This window comes from Dama dama, chromosome 4 (genome assembly GCF_033118175.1).
Source record: "Dama dama isolate Ldn47 chromosome 4, ASM3311817v1, whole genome shotgun sequence".
Taxonomy (NCBI): domain Eukaryota; kingdom Metazoa; phylum Chordata; class Mammalia; order Artiodactyla; family Cervidae; genus Dama; species Dama dama.
Genome location: NC_083684.1, coordinates 17,541,433 through 17,560,411, shown reverse-complemented (window position 1 = coordinate 17,560,411; position 18,979 = coordinate 17,541,433). Strand labels below are relative to the sequence as shown.

Here is an 18,979-nt window from a genome sequence, read left to right as displayed (position 1 = left end):
TCCTCTGTCATCCCCTTCTCCTGCCCTCAATCTTTCCTAGCATCAGGGTCTTTTCCAATGAGTCAACTCTTTGCATCAGATGGCCAAAGTATTGGAGTTTCAGCTTCAACATCAGTCCTTCCAATGAACACCCAGGACTGATCTCCTTTAGGATGGACTGGTTGGATCTCCTTGCAGTCTAAGGGACTCTCAAGATCCAACACCACAGTTCAAAAGAATCAATTCTACGTCACTCAGCTTTCTTTATAGTCCAACTCTCACATCCATACATGACCACTGGAAAAACCATAGCCTTGACTAGATGGACCTTTGTTGGCAAAGTAATGTCTCTGCTTTTTATTTTTATTTATTTATTTTTATTGTTTTATTTTTTATTTATTTTTTTTTTATTAGTTGGAGGCTAATTACTTCACAACATTTCAGTGGGTTTTGTCATACACTGATATGAATCAGCCACGGATTTACACGTATTCCCCATCCCGATCCCCCCTCCCACCTCCCTCTCCACCCGATTCCTCTGGGTCTTCCCAGTGCACCAGGCCCGAGCACTTGTCTCATGCATCCCACCTGGGCTGGTGATCTGTTTCACCATAGATAGTATACATGCTGTTCTTCTGAAATATCCCACCCTCACCTTCTCCCACAGAGTTCAAAAGTCTGTTCTGTATTTCTGTGCCTCTTTTTCTGTTTTGCATATAGGGTTATCGTTACCATCTTTCTAAATTCCATATATATGTGTTAGTATGCTGTAATGTTCTTTATCTTTCTGGCTTACTTCACTCTGTATAAGGGGCTCCAGTTTCATCCATCTCATTAGGACTGGTTCAAATGAATTCTTTTTAACGGCTGAGTAATATTCCATGGTGTATATGTACCACAGCTTCCTTATCCATTCATCTGCTGATGGGCATCTAGGTTGCTTCCATGTCCTGGCTATTATAAACAATGCTGCGATGAACACTGGGGTGCACGTGTCTCTTTCAGATCTGGTTTCCTCAGTGTGTATGCCCAGAAGTGGGATTGCTGGGTCATATGGCAGTTCTATTTCCAGTTTTTTAAGAAATCTCCACACTGTTTTCCATAGCGGCTGTACTAGTTTGCATTCCCACCAACAGTGTAAGAGGGTTCCCTTTTCTCCATACCCTCTCCAGCATTTATTGCTTGTAGATTTTTGGATAGCGGCCATCCTGACTGGCGTGTAATGGTACCTCATTGTGGTTTTGATTTGCATTTCTCTGATAATGAGTGATGTTGAGCATCTTTTCATGTGTTTGTTAGCCATCTGTATGTCTTCTTTGGAGAAATGTCTGTTTAGTTCTTTGGCCCATTTTTTGATTGGGTCATTTATTTTTCTGGAATTGAGCTGCAGGAGTTGCTTGTATATTTTTGAGATTAATCCTTTGTCTGTTGCTTCGTTTGCTATTATTTTCTCCCAATCTGAGGGCTGTCTTTTCAGCTTACTTATAGTTTCCTTTGTAGTGCAAAAGCTTTTAAGTTTCATTAGGTCCCATTTGTTTAGTTTTGCTTTTATTTCCAATATTCTGGGAGGTGGGTCATAGAGGATCTTGCTGTGATTTATGTCGGAGAGTGTTTTGCCTATGTTCTCCTCTAGGAGTTTTATAGTTTCTGGTCTTACATTTAGATCTTTAATCCATTTTGAGTTTATTTTTGTGTATGGTGTTAGAAAGTGTTCTAGTTTCATTCTTTTACAAGTGCTTGACCAGTTTTCCCAGCACCACTTGTTAAAGAGGTTGTCTTTTTTCCATTGTATATCCTTGCCTCCTTTGTCAAAGATAAGGTGTCCATAGGTTCGTGGATTTATCTCTGGGCTTTCTATTCTGTTCCATTGATCTATATTTCTGTCTTTGTGCCAGTACCATACTGTCTTGATGACTGTGGCTTTGTAGTAGAGTCTGAAGTCAGGCAGGTTGATTCCTCCAGTTCCATTCTTCTTTCTCAAGATTACTTTGGCTATTCGAGGTTTTTTGTATTTCCATACAAATTGTGAAATTCTTTGGTCTAGTTCTGTGAAAAATACCGTTGGTAGCTTGATAGGGACTGCATTGAATCTATAGATTGCTTTGGGTAGAATAGCCATTTTGACAATATTGATTCTTCCAATCCATGAACACAGTATGTTTCTCCATCTGTTTGTGTCCTCTTTGATTTCTTTCATCAGTGTTTTATAGTTTTCTATGTATAGGTCTTTTGTTTCTTTAGGTAGATATACTCCTAAGTATTTTATTCTTTTTGTTGCAATGGTGAATGGTATTGTTTCCTTAATTTCTCTTTCTGTTTTTTTCATTGTTAGTATATAGGAATGCAAGGGATTTCTGTGTGTTAATTTTATATCCTGCAACTTTACTATATTCATTAATTAGCTCTAGTAATTTTCTGGTAGAGTCTTTAGGGTTTTCTATGTAGAGGATCATGTCATCTGCAAACAGTGAAAGTTTCACTTCTTCTTTTCCTATCTGGATTCCTTTTACTTCTTTTTCTGCTCTGATTGCTGTGGCCATGTCTCTGCTTTTTAATATGCTGTCTAGGTTGGTCATAACTTTCCTTCCAAGGAGTAAGCGTCTTTTAATTTCATTGTTGCAATCACCATCTGCAGTGATTTTGGAGCCCAGAAAAATAAAGTTCGCCACTGTTTCCACTGTTTCCCCATCTATCTGCCATGAAGTGATAGGAACAGATGCCTTGATCTTAGTTTTCTGAATGCTGGGCTTTAAGCAAACTTTTTCACTCTCCTCTTTCACTTTCATCAAGAGGCTCTTTAGTTTTTCACTTTCTGCCATAAGGGTGGTGTCATCTGCATATCTGAGGTTATTGATATTTCTCCTGGCAATCTTGATTCCAGCTTGTGCTTCCTCTAGCTCAGCGTTTCTCACAATGTACTCTGCATATAAGTTAAATAAGCAGGGTGATAATATACAGCCTTGACATCTTCCTTTTCCTATTTGGAACCAGTCTGTTGTTCCACGTCCAGTTCTAACTGCTGCTTCCTGACCTGCATACAGGTTTCTCAAGAGGCAGGTCAGGTGGTCTGGTATGCCCATCTCTTTCAGAATTTTCCACAATTTGTGGTGATCCACACAAAGGCTTTGGCATAGTCAATAAAGCAGAAATAGATGTTTTTCTGGGACTCTCTTGCTTTTTCGATGATCCAGCAGATGTTGGCAATTTGATCTCTGGTTCCTCTGCCTTTTCTAAAACCAGCTTGAACATCTTGAAGTTCACGGTTCATGTATTGCTGAAGCCTGGCTTGGAGAATTTTGAGCATTACTTTACTAGCGTGTGAGATGAGTGCAATTGTGTGGTAGTCTGAGCATTCTTTGGCATTGCCTTTCTTTGGGATTGGAAAGATGTGATTAGTTAGGATGAGGTCATCCTGGATGGGGTAGGCCCCAGATCCAACATGCCTGGTGTCCTGGTAAGAAGATGGCCGGGTGACAGCAGAGACAGGAGGGATATGTCGATACCCGAGAGACACCGAGAAGCTGGGAGAGGCAGGCAAGGACCCGCCCCTAGAGTCTTTGGCGGAGCACGGCCAGGCCGTCACCTTGATCTCAAACTTCTGGCCTCCAGAACTGAGACAGAACCAGACTTCTGCTGTTTTAAGACACTTGTGTGTGCTCAGTCCCTTCCGTCGTGTCTGACTCTGTCCAACCCCATGGACTGTAGCTCACCAGGCTCCTCGGCTCCTCTGTCCATGGGATTCTCCTGGCAAGAATACTGGAGTGGGCTGCCATGCCCTCCTCCAGGGGATCTTCCTGACCCAGGGATCATGTCACACCTGCATTGCAGGCGGATTCTTTACCACGAGGGCCACCTGGGAAGCCCTCTTAAGACACCTAGTTTGACATAATTTGCTCTGGCACCCTAGGAAACTAAAAGTTTGAAAGGTGAAACCAGGTTTACTGGGAAGGCGCTGAGGGAAGGGCTTGCCCAGAGACCTTGGCACACGCCGCCCCAGCTCACTGGGGCACCCTCCCCAGGTGGGTATCACAGGCCCGCTCACTGACTCCCTGCTGGCCTCTGCTCAAAGTCACAGCCACTCCTGATCTCCTTCAGTCCCTCCCCTGCCCGCCCTGCTGACATCAGCCCCGGCTCTCTATCCTCTGTCCTGGCTGCATTTGCCTTCTTACTGTGCGTCACCACTGCGCTGACACCCTCCCACTGCCCCATCACCCGTGTATTTGTTGTCAGACCCACGGCCCCTCCTTCCAGCACACGCACACGCAGGTGTCTACCTGGATCCTCGCTGTGTCTCCTGATCCCAGCACGTAGCCTGGAGGAGGCACCAGTGTGACCTGAGTCAGGTGTCAGGACAGGCACCCTCAGGTCCTATGTCACTGATGCCCCGGGACAGAGCCCTCCAAGGAGAAGCCCAAGTGAGCATCACCTCTGGGAAGCAGTGCGCGCAGCAGTTCAGGGCTTGGTACCTGGAGACCACCTGAGCCTGAATCCTGGCCCTGCCACTTCCAAGCTGGGCAACCTCAAGCAAGTTACCGAACGTCTCTGGGCCTCTGTTTTATAAACAGGATATAAAAATACCTGCCTCACGCACTTTTTTGAGTGTACTAAATGAGTTAATAGGTCTGGGGCCCTGAGAACAGAGGTGGCGTTTCCTAAGGACAGGGTAAGCCATTACTGATGACGCTGCTGTTGTGGGAACTCTTGGAAAACACCAGGGAGGTGAGATGGGCGAGGCTCCACCTGAGACACGGAACCTGAACGGCAGGCATCCACTGAGTTCGTGGGATGGGATGGGGGACCCTCCGGGGCCAGACAGAGGAGATCCCTTCACAAGAACGTCTGGGCAGCAGCAGCTTATTTTCGGATCAAACACAAAGATCCTGGCATCCCCAGCGAGAAGCTACGTTTGAGGAGCAGGAACAAGGCAACCGGCGCTCTGGCGACACCCACCTGGCACCCGCAGGCTCCACGGGGCGGGCGCGGCCCTCAAGGTCAGAGGTAGCCAGCTCTCTCTGGGCCTGGCTGCCACCCAGTGGTCAGCTCTCCATGTGACAGGGGCGCCGGGCAAGCAGAAAGATGCCCCAGACGCCCCGGGGAACCCTGAGCCGACCCCCAACCCATGTGGTGTCCAGGACACGGGAGGGGGAAGACCCCTCCTGTATACACGGGCCACGGCCATGGCTGCCACCGAGCTGTTAGACACGGCCGGGGACTGTGCCCCGAGTGAGCGGCACTGGGCCCAGTGTGCCCCCCATTCCCAATTCTCTGGCCCTGCTCAGCTCACCCCATCCTAGGAGGAGGGGACCCCCTCGGCCTTTCTCTCCTCTCCTCCCTTGCTAGGCCCCCCTGCTTCCGATCCCCACCCCAAGCACCACAGCTGAGAGGGGCATGCCTGCCCCTGCCCAACTCTCCAAGGGTGCCCAGGCACCTGCGGCCCGGCCCGAGCCCGCCTCGAAGCCCTCCCCAGCCTCACTCTGCCTGCTCCCTCTGCCTGGGGCCTCCCTCAGACACCACCCTCCCTGTCCACTCACTCCTCCCTGGAGTACCTGCATCTCCCCCACCCCCGCTCCCGCGTGGATGTACCAGGGTCATCATCTGTCTCTGCAGGCATGGCCTGCTATTGGTGCGGCCCTGGCGTGTCCCAGGTGTGCCACATATACCAGGCAAGGAGCAGATGGATCCCGGGTCCCTTCTCCTGGGCCCAGGGGTGCACCCAGAGGAGGGCTCAATCAGCGCCTGCTGCCCGTGTGAACAGGGGTAGGGGTGGGGGGCAGCCCACCCGAGGCACAGCTGGGATGGGGCTGCGCAGATGCTGCTCATGGGCTGGGGGCGGCACGTGGCACCCAGAGGACCCACTGGAAGCTGAGCTGGGGTACCAGGTGGCCGGAGGGAGGGGAAGAGACGCCCGCCCGGCGGCCCCCCGCCCCCGCGAGAGCGGGCAGGCCCAGGCAGGGGCTGACGGCCCTGCACTATCCGGCAGACTTGGCCGGCATTAATTTGACCATATATACACACGCTAATCAGCTGTAACCGTGGCACCCAGCTCAATTCAAATTGATTTACTGAGCCTGGAAATGGATACAAATGTGATTAAAGGCTTTTTATTTTACATAGGTTCTCTATAAAATGATTTAAATCAATTGCCCGGCAGGCCCCACGCTATTACTGCACTGAGCCTCCTCTTATATTGATGGATACAGTGCTCTGAGCTACAGCTGGGGTGTCAGCAATGCTGCCACCCGGCCCTGGGATCGAGGTCGGGCACCCCAGCACCTGACAGCGTGTGGCCACCTCCGCTCAGGGTGCCCCCTGTGGCCAATGGGGCTGTGCTGGCACCTTCAAGAGGGCAGCGAGGGCTGGAGGGCGAGGGGGGCAGGCCTGGGAGTGGGCTGGCATTGCCATGGCAACAGCCTTGAGAGCCATCTCCTAGCCCACTTGCCTCTTGTCAGCGACTCCTGCCTCCGGACATCTCAGGGGGCTGGACCTGAGCCTGGAAGGTCAAGTTCATAATCTGGGCCTCCGAGGACACTGCTGGGATGGACGTTCTGCAGACACCACCTGCCCCACCCTGTGGTCCCTTTTCAGATGAGGGAACTGAGGCCCACGGGTGCAAATCAGTGAGCAGACTCTCGGACAGATGGGTCTCCTGGGTCTCAGGTAACCCCCCTCTTCCATTAGAGGCTCCCTACCCCAGGTGGTGCAGTGGTAAGGAACCTGCCTGCCATGCAGGAGACGTAGGAGACGCGGGTTCCATCCCTGGGTCAGGAAGATCCCCAGGAGAAGGGAATAGGCAAGTGCTCCAGTATTCTTGCCTGGAGAACCCCATGGACAGAGGAGCCTGGTGGGCTACGGTCCACAGGGTGGCAAGCAGTCGGACTGAGCGACTGAGCACGCACCCTGAGTGGATGAGGACGGCAGCCGTGTTGGTCTCCTGCAGCTGAGACAGACGGTACCAGGTGTCTCTGGAAGCCCCAGCCTAGGAGGGCGTTCACGCCGAGCCAGTGGCATAGCTGGCCGCCCAGCACAGTGACATCAGGCTATGGCCCGCAGGCCAAGGCCAGCGGCGCGCCCCACACCCGCTGTGTGCTGCCTGGGCCACAGGCGGGGCCTCAAACAACAGAAACGCATTCTTTCACGTTCTGGAGGCCAGAGGTCTGAAACCGAGGGTTCGGGCAGGGCCTTGGGAGCTTCCCTCATGCCTCTTCCAGCTCCTGGGGGCTCTGGGCACCCTTGGCTTCTGGCTGCACCAATCAATCTTCTCCCGTCACACACAGCCTTCTCCTGGCAGTGAAAGTGTCGAGTTCTAACAACAGCCCGCCAGGGAACTCCCCCAATTCTTTTCTAAAGGGGGCCCTTGGCTGGTCAGTAACTGAACCAGGGAGGCCAGGCTCATGGCAGGGCGATGGACCCACGTGCCTGGGTCTGTGGGTTGCACCTGCTCCCGCAGAGGGGATGTGTCAGCCGCGTCTCTTCCCCAGGGGCTTCTGCAGCCTGTTCTGAGCACCTGCGGAGGCCAGACGGGTGCCTGAGACACAAGCCACCTGGCTCCCTGGCAGGCGTCTTTGGCGGCTGGGATAAGCCCACAGCACCTACCGAGAAGCAAGAGCAGCGTGGGAAACACCTCAAGCTCCTTCCTGCAGGATTGTCATTCAGAACAATCCATCAGCCCTGCTCCAAAGCTCATCAAGACGGAGAATGGGGTAGCTGGGGACAGGAAGGTGGGGACAGCAGAGTCCCTCCAGGGCTCTGCTGTCCAGTATAGCACCCCCTAGCCACAGGCAGTGACTGGAATTCAAATTCAAGCTGACTGACATTAAATAAAATTTGAAATTCCATTCCTCGGCCTCAAGAGCCATGTGTAGCTAGGACAGGACACCACAGATGCAAAACATTTTCCATCATCAAAAGTTCTACTGGACAGCCGTACTACAGTCATATTTCCATGTGGTATTTTGTACCATAGCAAAAGGAATCAGTACCAAAAAAAAGGTAAGAATGAAAAAATGAAAGCATACAGAACTGTTGATTTGCCATCACAGCAAATCCAGCCCCTGGGAGGCTTTTGGAGTAAGCAGTCTCACTTTTCCTCCCATCACTGAGCAAACATGACACATTTTCCAGGTCCAACCCCTGCCTCAACTCCAAGAGGTCATTCACCTCTCCCCAACCTTCCCTCATTCTTGCCCTTGCCTAATTCCCTGATCTGCTCAAATTTTCCCACAAGACGCTCCTCCACAGTTTCGAACACCACATTCTATGTTCTTGGCCTCACGAACTACTAGGCATCCTTCAAAACCCCAGTTCAAATTCACGGCCTCTAGAAAGCCTGTTCTTACAGCATCCTATACTTTGCTCTCTTGTGGCATTTCCCACCATGAACCTGAGTCATTTGTACATCTGTTCTCTCCTTGGCTGTGAGCATTTTGCAATCAAACTCATTAGCTTAACACTATGCTATGAGAACTGGAATAACTCAGAAAATTCTCTCTCAACTAGACCCTGAGTTACCTAGAGGTTAGTTAACGCTGCCTAGAGCCCTGTGGACAACGATAGGCATCTGAGGCATGAATGAGTGAATGAGTCATAGAGACCAGGGGTCAGGTCCTACATCCTCCCTCCAGACGCTGAGCATTAGTGTAAGCACACAGTAGGAGTTTAATAAATGGAGGGGAGCGGAGAAGCTGGATGGAGTAGAGAAAAGACTGCCAGAGGATGAGGCTACTGGGTGTGGAAACAACAGCCAGAAGGACCAATGGGACAGGGAGGTGGGCAGGGCCTGGTCCTCCAGGAGGACAGACGGCTGGGGAAGCGTGCTCCCAGCTCTAGCTCCGTTTACCCTCTGCCTCCATCCTCACACAGACAGCGGGGGGCTACCTGGGAGGGCACTGTGAGGCTGGGCACTGGCTCCCGGGATGATTTGAGCCCATTCTCCCAGGGTCACTTTTCCTCTCCTGCTGGAAGCCTCCGCGGCTGGGCAGAGGGGCCGCCTCTGCTTCCTGACCCCACTGCCGATGCCGCTGTCCTGCAGAGGGCCGAGGGGAGTGATGAGGAGACGCAGAGGGCATCGGTGACAGGTCCCCGCGGCCTCAACAGCCCTGTAGAGGCCGGGAACCCCGGCCTCAGGGACTGGACACCCTGGTCTCAGGGACCAGGCCAGCTGAGAGTCAGAGGACAAGTAGACCGTCCAAGGTCAGGCAGATCCCTGCCTCCCTGGGGCTACCTGGCTGGCCCCCTGCCTGAGGGCGCATAGCCCCCACTTCCTAAAGGGAGATGGTCTCTGCTCACAACACCTCTGCCATCACATCCATGCTCCACCAGCTATAAATCAGAGGCTCCCACGACCCTTGCTTGGGGGTCCATCATCTGCCAGAAGGGCTCACAGACTTCAAGGAGACGCTTTACTTTTCTAGCTGATCGTAAAGGATACCATTCAGGACAGCAGATGGAAGAGAGACCTCGGGCGAGGCCTGAGGGTGGGCACGGAGCGACCACGCCACCTCCTGCACAGGACGTGTCCGCCAACCTGGAGGCTCTTGAGCTCTGTAGTTCAGGGATATTTACAAAGGCTTCGTCACAGAGCCACGACCGACCAATGCTCACTCTCTGGAGGGTGTGGAGGGGGCGCTTGAAAGCTCCAGCTTCCCAACCTGGTGCTGGGGACCACTCCCACCCTGAAGGTGTCCCCGAGGCCACCCAGAGTCACCTCCTTAGAACAAAGGATGCTCCTCTCACTCAGGAAATTCCGAGGAGTCAGGAACCGGGGCAGACCTCAAGGATACACATGATTATATCACCTCCCTCGTCTCCCAAAGGCACGGCCCTGCCCCCCGAGTGCCTGGCCCCCACTTCTGTTCTGCTCAAGTCTGCACAGGGATCCCCAAGTGGGCCAGAAGGCTTGCATCCAAATCCCAGCCCACTGTCCCCAGCTGTGAGACCTGGGCAAGTCTCCTGGCCTCTTGGGGCCCTGTATCCCTGTAACACAGAGGTGAGATGGGAGGAACCAGGAGGCTGCTGTGGGCTGCAGCCAGCTCAGGTCTGCCCAGCTCATGCAAACCCTCCATAAGCGTTTATGAAGTCAATTCACCCAGGAAAAGACACGACCCCACTGCAGCCGGGGCAACTCCCACAGTCCCCAGAACCCAGGCCCGCAGGGGCAGCGCTCAAACCACTGCTCTCCAGCCACATGTGACCAGCTTACTGGACAAGCAGGAAGGCGCAGCTCCCAGGGCCAGGTAAACACACCCCTTCCAGGATGAGAGTTAATGAGAACTTTCCCAGGGGACGGTCCCTGTAGTGATGGGAGCCAGGCTCGCTCAGAGAGTTCTGTCCGGTCCTAGCGGATCCACAACCCTCCCCGTGCTGAGTCTCCCCGCCCCCCGGCGCTCAGTCAGCACCGTCAGGCCCCCACCCCACCCCAGATCAGCGCCCAGCGCGGCCACAGGGAGCCACAGAGGGTTCCACACGGCGGGGGGCCACATCCGTTCAGAATCGTGAATCCTCTGAGGGGAGAAACACCACCGTGAGCTGAGCTACCCTGAGGGCAGGGGTGACACTGGGGAAGCTGGCGGAGGGGCCGTGCACCCCGGGGGGCTTCCCAAGACGCGTGTGCACTTGCGTGTAAATGTGAGAGAGCAGGCTGTGAGCATGTGTGATGGTGTTCTGTGAGCAGGGGTGAGCATGTGTGATGGTGTTCTGAGTGTCCATGTGAACATTTCTGCGCGTGAATATGTGTGCAAGTGTGAGTGTGAGACTGTAGGTGAATTGTGTAAAAGGGCGGGTGCTGGCTGAGTGTCTGACCGTGTGAGAGTAGGGGTGTAACTACACGTGAGGGTAAGTTTTGTGCGTACATGTGTGTCCAGACAGGTGACTGTGAGTGTGTGCACATGTGAGAATGTACATGTGCGTGAGGGTGTAGGGAGTGTTATGAGCTTGTGTTATTTGTGTGTGTGAGAGGGGGCTGAGGTGTGGGTGCAGCTCACCACCCTCCAGGGCCCTCCCTCATCTGTAAATGGGGCCACAACCCACCCCCCGGAGGCTTCAGCCAAGACCCACCCCCACGGAGGGGAGGCACCCCCCATCCAGGCCAAGGGTGGGGGCTTCACAAGAGGGGCTCTTGCCCTTCTCAGTAGATATTTGGGGGGCAGGAGGGCCGCCAGCAGCAGCTCCTGGGACCCTCAACCCCCAGGGACGAGCCAGGCAGAGGTGGGGCGGGTACCCGGGAGGGGGCCCCGAGGCTTCAGTTACAGGAACAATTAGGGCGCCCTGCTGCACCGCCAGCCGCCGCGGCGCCATCTCGAGAGTGACAAGCAGGCCCCAAGCAGGCCCCGGCGGGCTGCGAGCGGTAATCCCGGCAAGGCTCCCCGGTGTTAATGGTGCGAGCAGGCTCATTAGCCGTCATCTGTCTGTCCTTAATGCGGCGGAGGCGGCGTGGGGCTGCGGGTGAAGGATGCCCTCCCAGGCGCGGCGGGCGGGCGGCTTGGCCCTCCCCTTCCCTCCCCTGCGCTGTAAGAAGAAGTGAAGGTGGGGTGAAGGCCCCGGGGAAGAGAGGAGGACGGAGACCCGCTCTCTGATGTGAGAACCGCTGGGCAAAGGCCAGATCTGCAGCCCGGCCACGCCCCGCTGTGTGACTGTAGGCCCCTCAGTCTCCCTCTCCGGGCCGACGCCATCCTGGGAGGAGGGGAAGCCGGGGCTAGAACAGGTGCCCCCAGGGCACGGAGAACCGTGGGTGGGCGGCCCTGGGCTGCCCTTCTCTGGGCTCAGCTATCCCTCACGTGTCCGGGGAGGTGTGGTGGCGTGAATGTCACCCAGAATGTTCCAGATGGTTTCCTGACAACCATAAATCCTGCCTTTGTGTGCAGTGGCAGAAGGGCCCGACCGCACCATCTGGGTGGTGGGTGCCCTGGCAAGGGGCCTAGGACAGGTGCTGAGGAATCGAGGTTGGCTGAGCAGGTACATGCCTCGGGCCTGACTCAGGCGCAGCCGTGCTCAGGCCGCTACAGGTGAGCTGGGCCCAGGGGAGGAAGCGGCAGGGGAGGGGTGCCCCCAGCGGCCGTCACAGCAGAGACCACGAGCTGGAAGGGTAGCCCAGAGAGATGGGGCGGGCAGGAGAGCTGGCTGCAGGGGAAGGGGCTCTGGGGGCGCAAGCTGGGTTCCAGTCCAGGCTTCCAGGCTCATGTCCTGTCTCTGCTGTGTGAGAAGGGGGGTCATGTACCCTGTGCCCTCCATCTCCCCGTCTGTAAAATGGCAGGTAACAGCGCCCCCCTTCCCCGGCCCCCGACAGGTACGAGAAGGTGAGTGGAGGTGTGTAAAGTCAGACAGGGCCATGTCAGCGGTCAACACCCCGGCGGTGGCATCGCCCCTCCAAGGACATGCCCACACACCCCCGAACTACACACTACTTACTCTGTCAGCTCAAACGCTGTTTAGTTTCTGGAGGGATAATTTACAACAACTAATTAAAAAAAAACAAAACAGTTTACGTCCAGAAGGAAGCTGTGGATCACCAGCAGGAGGAGGAAGGGCAGCACCCTGGCCTCGAACCCTCTTGGGACCTGTTGGCCGAGCCCAGGTTGCTCAGAGGGGGTTCAGCCAGGGGCTGGCGTGTGTAGGGCCCATGGGCACCTGTTGGCCCTTCTCACCGCAGGATCGGGAGGAAACAGTGGAGCAGGGAGCCCACGAGGCAGCTTTACTCAAGATTCTGTTCCATCATGATGCAAAACGCTTTCCAGTGCCCCACGACGTTGCCACCGCCTGTGGGTGCACGGGCCTCCGTGGGTGCAGCGTCACATCCCTGAGAGTCTTCGAAAGTGGGGCCACCTCCTTTCCTCTCAGGAAAGCAAGACCAGCCCCACCAGGCCCAGGACACCGGATCCCAGGCCCGGGCTCTGCCTTTTAACCTCCCCAGCCTCAGTTTCCCAACCTGGAAAATGGGGGCACTCGATCGATTCCCTCTCCTGTTGGCCGCTGAGGGGCTTCAACCAGCACCCAGGTCTGCGAGCCCCTCCATCTGTGGGCTGAGGGGCCGCCGGGAGCCCAGAGCCAGCTGGCCGTGGCTGGGAGGATGGTGAGCTGAGGGTGGCTGTCTCCCCGACGTTCTTCAATTATTCAAACAATAACCGCACCCTTATTTAAAGTCTAGTCTTGCATCCGTGCGTCGGGTGGCGGCAAGCACTGGGGCCTGCTGGTAGATTTACTCCAGTACAGGCTCCTTCTCGCAAAGTCAATTAATTAAGCAAACATTCCTGCCAGCGGGTTCTCAGGTGTGTGGCTGGGAGGCCTGGCGGTCTCAGCCCGCCGCCTCCGGGACACCTGATCCCATAGGGCCCGCCAAGTGGGTGGGGACAGTGGCCCAGAGCCGGGCGCTGGCTGGTGGAAGGGGAAGGGCACAGGGACAAGTTTCCAGGGTGCTCCTGTGTGTCAGGCCCAGGCAGACCCTCGGCCCCCGGGGGCTCTCCCAGCCCTCACTGCCAGCCCCACAGCACACCAGGGCTCAGGTGGGGAAACTGAGGCGCAGAGTAGTGGAGGGACCCACTCAAGGTCACCCATGGGGCCAGTGCTGTGGGTGGGGATGGGAGTCCAGGCTGTCGGGATACCCATGTGCTTGGCACCCTCCAGGCCCAGCTCTACACCTGCCCCTCCCCCGGGACAAACCATCACACCCCTCCTGCCTCTCACCCAGCAAAGCCAAGCACCTCCCAGGGCACCCCCCAAAGTAAACGCAGCCCACGGGCGGAGCATTCTGGCATGATGGGGCCCCGGGCCGCTCCCACCTCCTCTCTGCTGCTCTCCTCTGGACATGGACAGCAGCCAGCGGGCACTCATTGATAGCTTACAAAGCCCTTTTGCCACCATCAGAGCCTCTGAATGGACGTGACCGTCAGAAAGGTCGTCAGCAACAGCAGCTCCTCTGTTGAGGTGAGGATGTGAAATCCAGAGGTGAGATGACCCCAGGGGTCACAATCAGGGACCAGACGCCAGGCCACTGGGCCCTGAGGTGAAGGGCTGGCCTGTCTTACAGCGGCTGCTAAGCACAGTGGACGTCGCGGGAGTGGGGGACCAGCTTGCACCCCAGCTGTTGACCACGTCAAGTCACCCAGCAAGTCACACGTACGGCTCTGGGCCTCAGTTTCCTCCCCTGTGAAATGGGGGTGGGAGCAGAAGCACCTCCTCATTCTGGCCACTGTGAAAACAGTGAAGTCAGTGCAGATGAAGCGCGGGGTACAGGCCGTCCTCACCCCACCTTTCCCGTGCCTCTCGCTCCATCTCCGAGAGTGCCAACGCAGAGTGGAGGCCCTCCAAGAGGCATTACTGGCTCAAGCGGCAGAACTGGCGGCATCAAGGTAAAGAGAGGTTGCCAGGCCCTGTCTCCACCAGCTCATCTCGGCTCCTGGACACTGACCACACCATGCACTTTCAGCACACAGGCACTGATTGTCCAAACCTCGGCCTGTGCCCAGGACAGGATTTCAGCTCAACTGAGAGCCTCTCGTCAACACCCCATTTGGAAGGAGGACGGGTCCATCCACACAGATGTAACTTCAGTTCCTTGGTCGGGGTTCCTTCGGTCCCCTCCTCATCCACCAAAATGAATACCCTGGCCACCTGAAGCAAAGAGCCGACTCACTGGAAAAGACCCTGATGCTGGGAAAGACTGAAGGCAAAAGGAGAAGAGGGCAGCAAAGGGTGAAATGGTTAGATGGCATCACCGACTCAATGGACATGAATCTGAGCAAACTCTGGGAGGTGGTGAAGGACAGGGAAGCCTGAAGTGCGGCACTCAGTCCATGGGGTCACAAAGAGTCGGCCACAACTTAGCGACTGAACAACATCCCCCAAGAAAACTCCTATGTGCCCTCGAAAGCCTTTTCAAGCACCCCATCCCTCTGCCACCCACCTATGTAACACGACCTTTTCCCAGCCATCTCAGAGTCTGAGCTGCGCCTCTCCCATCAACAGAACGGCTGACCATGAGCCAGACGCTGCAGTGTGACTTTCTGTGGTTTATCTCAGTTAATCTTTCAAAACGAGAGGTACCATTTTTCTTCATTTGACAGAGAAGGAAACGGACGACAGAGCGGTGCAGCTACACGCGGAGGCTGACAGCTGGCCGGCAAGACAGCCTGGACTTGAACCCAGCAAGGCTGGCTCTGATCCCAGCGGGGCTGAGCCAGGGTCAGGACTGGCTGGAGTTGGTGGAACGGCGAAGGGGAAAATTGCCGGGAACAAGGCAGGAGGCCCTTCGACCCAGGGAGGAAGCAAGAGCGAGCCAAAGAGCAAGGCTGAAATCTGACCGGAGGCAAGCGCACGCTGTCCGGCGGAGGGGGGGCGGGGGGGGCGCAGGGAGGGGGCGGTGACAGAGAGCCGTGGTCTCTGCACGCGCCACTCCCCGGGGGACCCGCCAGTGCTCGCTCAGCTCGGAACCCAGCTGCTCCGGGCGATTATTATTTCAGGAGTGGAGGGAGGCGGGTGGAGGGCTCTAGGCCTCAAGCTGAAACCTCGGGGAGGGGATGCTAGGGGGTGCCAAGCAGAAAATCAGTCTAGGGGGGCCCAGGTCCTGATGCTGCTGGCCACCCAATCTGGCCCCCACTCTTCCGGGGGACCCTCGGCCACCCCCACTGTCTGCCACACCTGCTGTGAAAATGACACCCCTCGGCGGATGGCCCCTGCTCTCCCTCCTGGGAGGGCAATCAGACACCACATACAGAGCAGGAACAGGCAGTGGGCGCTGATCAACTTGGGGGTGGCTGGGATTGGGGGCCCTGCTGGGTCCCATGAGCAGCAGAGCCCAAGAGGGTGGGCTGAGGAATGGGGGCAACAGTAGGGAACCACCCCCCCAGTAAAAAAATCCACACACAGAGGCCGTGAAAGGCAGGGTCTTACCTAGCCCTGTGGGGCCCCGGGACCTCCCTCCCTCCCCGTCCACACATCTACCTCTCACCCCAGCAGCAGAATGCTGGGGATCAGGCAGCAGCATCTGGAGCCAAACCACCGTCAGCTCCAGTCCTGACATGAAGGCCTGTGGCTAGCATTTACTTGGTCTCTCTTTGCCTCGGTTTCCTCATCTGTCAAGTGGGAGCAGCATCAGTCCGCACACCAGTGAAGGGTTGTGAGAGGTGAGAGATTTCAACCGAGGGCTTGGGATGGGCCAGGAACACAGGAGACGCTACAAAGGGACCACCCACTGCTGCCGTTTCTGTGGCGCCATCTCCAGCCCCTGCCACCGTCTGATCTAGAAATGGGGCCTGGAGAACTGCAAGCAGAGAACAGACCTTGGCATCGGGCCTCAGTTTCCCCACCGCATACAGGGCACAATCTCAGCCCAGCCCAGAGCTGTCGAGGCCTCTGTGAATAGGTTGGAGCCAGCGTAGGGCACACGGCGACACTCGAGAAATGTCCCCTCTGCCATGATGCTGGGCACCCCCAGCTGTCCCCATGGACTCAACAACAACAAGAAGTCCTCAAGACAGGAAGCAGCAAGCAAGTTACACACGGGGGGCCCAGAGATTTGAAAACATACGTCTGCACAGAAACATGTCCACATGTGTCCATGCAGCACTAGTCACAAGAGACAAGTGGCAATTACTCAAATGCCCACTCATGGATGGATGGATACACAAAATGTGGTCCATCCCCACACTGGAATATTACTCAGCTGTGAAAAGGAGTGAGGTCCTGACTCCCGCTACAGTATGGATGAACCATGAGAACATGATGCTTGGTGAAAGAAGTCACCCAAAAAGCTCCAAATTTTATGATTCCATTAACAGGAAATGTCCAGAAGAGGTAAATCCACAGAGATAGAAAGTAGATTAGTCATTGAGAGGGGCCGGGGAGGGGGGTGACAGTGGGGTTTCTCTGTGGGGTGATGCAAATGTTCAGGAATGAGATGGTGGTGATGGTTGCACAATTCTGTGATTGTGCCAAAAACCACTGGCTTGTACACTTTAAAATGGTGGTTTACATGGTATGCAGACTGTATCTCAATAAAACCACTAAAAAACCCCAAATCCCTAAAGCCTATCTTGTGCCTTTTGAGTGACTCCCAAAGAGCCCGGGAGGCTCTCTGCAGGCATAAGGACAGGGTGGGGGTGGCAGGCAGAGGTGCCCACTCAGCGAATGGCCTGACCCGGGAGGAAGGCGGGCTCTGGCCGGGAGAGCAGAGTTCACAAGCAGGCAGCACGCAGGGGAAGAGCTCAGTTTTGGTTTTGGCTGAAGAGTGGGAAGCATATAAAACAGAACACTTCTCTGGAATCATTATTGAGTACCTCCTGCATATACGTTCCTGGGAACAGACTCCAGAGCCAGAGAACCCACCTAGTCCTCGTCCTGGTGCAGACCAGCTCAGCAGGACACCTGGAACCACGAAGTCAGGGGAACACATCCGCACCAAGGAACCCAGGAAACGGGCCAGGAAACCCTCCACCCAAAGGAAAAGCTGCAGTTAGCAGGGAACAGAGAAAGTGGGAACAGCATGTGCAGAGGCTGTGAGGCAAATGGGAAAATAAGGGGCTAAAACCACCTCATGAAGCCGGACCCAGGAACAGGAGGCAAGAGTGGCAGCTCGAGGACCAACGTTTGGGGCGACAGAAATCCCCCTGCTCTGTCCTGCACCCCGAACACGTACAATGTGCCCACCAGGCCGTGACGGGGTGGGGATGAAAGCGCGGCTCACCTTATCTGGGATGGTCAGATGTGTGTGAGGATGGAGGGTGAGGAGGTGTGGAAGACCAGGCCAGCCCCTAAGTGGCTGCAGTCTGTGAATCTCTGAACATCACCCCAACTCTGACGGGCCCTCCAGACTGCTGAGGACCCCCTCCAGGCACTCCAGGCCTCGGGAAGCCCGTCATGTTGCCTGTGTATAAGAAATATCTACTTATTTATTTGCCTGTGCTGGGTCTTAGTTGTGGCACACAGGCATGTTGGTCTGGTTTCCCGACCAGGGATCGAACCCCAGTCCCCTGCACTGGAAGTGTGGAGTTTTAACCACTGGACCCCCCCGGGAAGTTCCTAGCCCTTCGTATTCTCAGGAACAGTCACAGGCCTCAAGAGAAATACTTCCCACTGGGCTCCTATCTCCTCTCCCTTCCCAGCAGAGGCAGGATGCCCTGTTCCCTCCTGAGAGAGCTTCCTGCTGGGGAAACCACAGTCCCGGACACTCAGACGCAGGCTCCTGAAGTCACAGAGAGATGAGACCCGCAGCCTCGGCAGCAAAGATTACTGAGGCCCCAAATTGCCTGTCTCTGCACACAGACCACAGCAGGCTACAGATAATCTAGCTCTGAAGGCTGGGCTGGTATTATTACAAGTAATCACTTCTCCGCGTAATTACGGGTTCTCAGACAGAACTCTGTCTCCCTCGGCTCGGCAGGCTGAAAGACCAGCACCCCGGGCTACGGCCCCCGCCCAGTTCGGGACACCATCTTGGGTCCCACGGGGCAGCAGGTGGCCCGGCCTGTGGGAGTTCAGATGTGGCCAGAAACAGCCCATTCCCCGGAAAGGGAGAGCCTCTAGAAGCGGTCGGAGCCTGGCCGTGAATGGCCTGGTGACCATGCTCCCCCCTGTGCAGGCCCGTGGGGCCCTCAGCGCTGACTAAAGGCTCAGCCACCCTCCCCACTACATTCCCACTTCCCCGTGGCCCCAGGCTGCAGGCTTGGCAGGTGGTGGCAAAGATGAAGAAGGGTCAGGCAGAAAAGCTGGAACTTGTTCGTGAGGGGCCGAGAAGAGAAGGGTCACTGCAGCCCCTTGGGCAGGTCAACGAGCCCACCGGGAACATGGGAATGACTAGTTAAAATTGATCATCCCTGGACCATATCAGCTGTGGCATGGGGGGGAGGGGGGGTGGGGAACATGGGGTCGCCGGGGCTGAATCAGGAGATAAAGAAGAACTGTCCGTACAAAGAGCCAAGCGGGAAGGAAGGATGGGAGGACCGAGGTGGCCGTTCATTTAGGAAACTGTCACAGGGACCTCACAGCACCCTGCTCCCGCAGTCCTGGGGGCTGG

General features: G+C 55.6%; 1 protein-coding gene across 3 annotated transcripts in view; it reads right to left on the bottom strand.

Moving 5' to 3' along the window:
* The window catches only part of GSE1 (Gse1 coiled-coil protein), a 392,727-nt gene that overhangs the window by 148,706 nt on the left and 225,042 nt on the right, over positions 1-18,979 (bottom strand). The gene's annotated exons all lie outside the window — the stretch shown is intronic.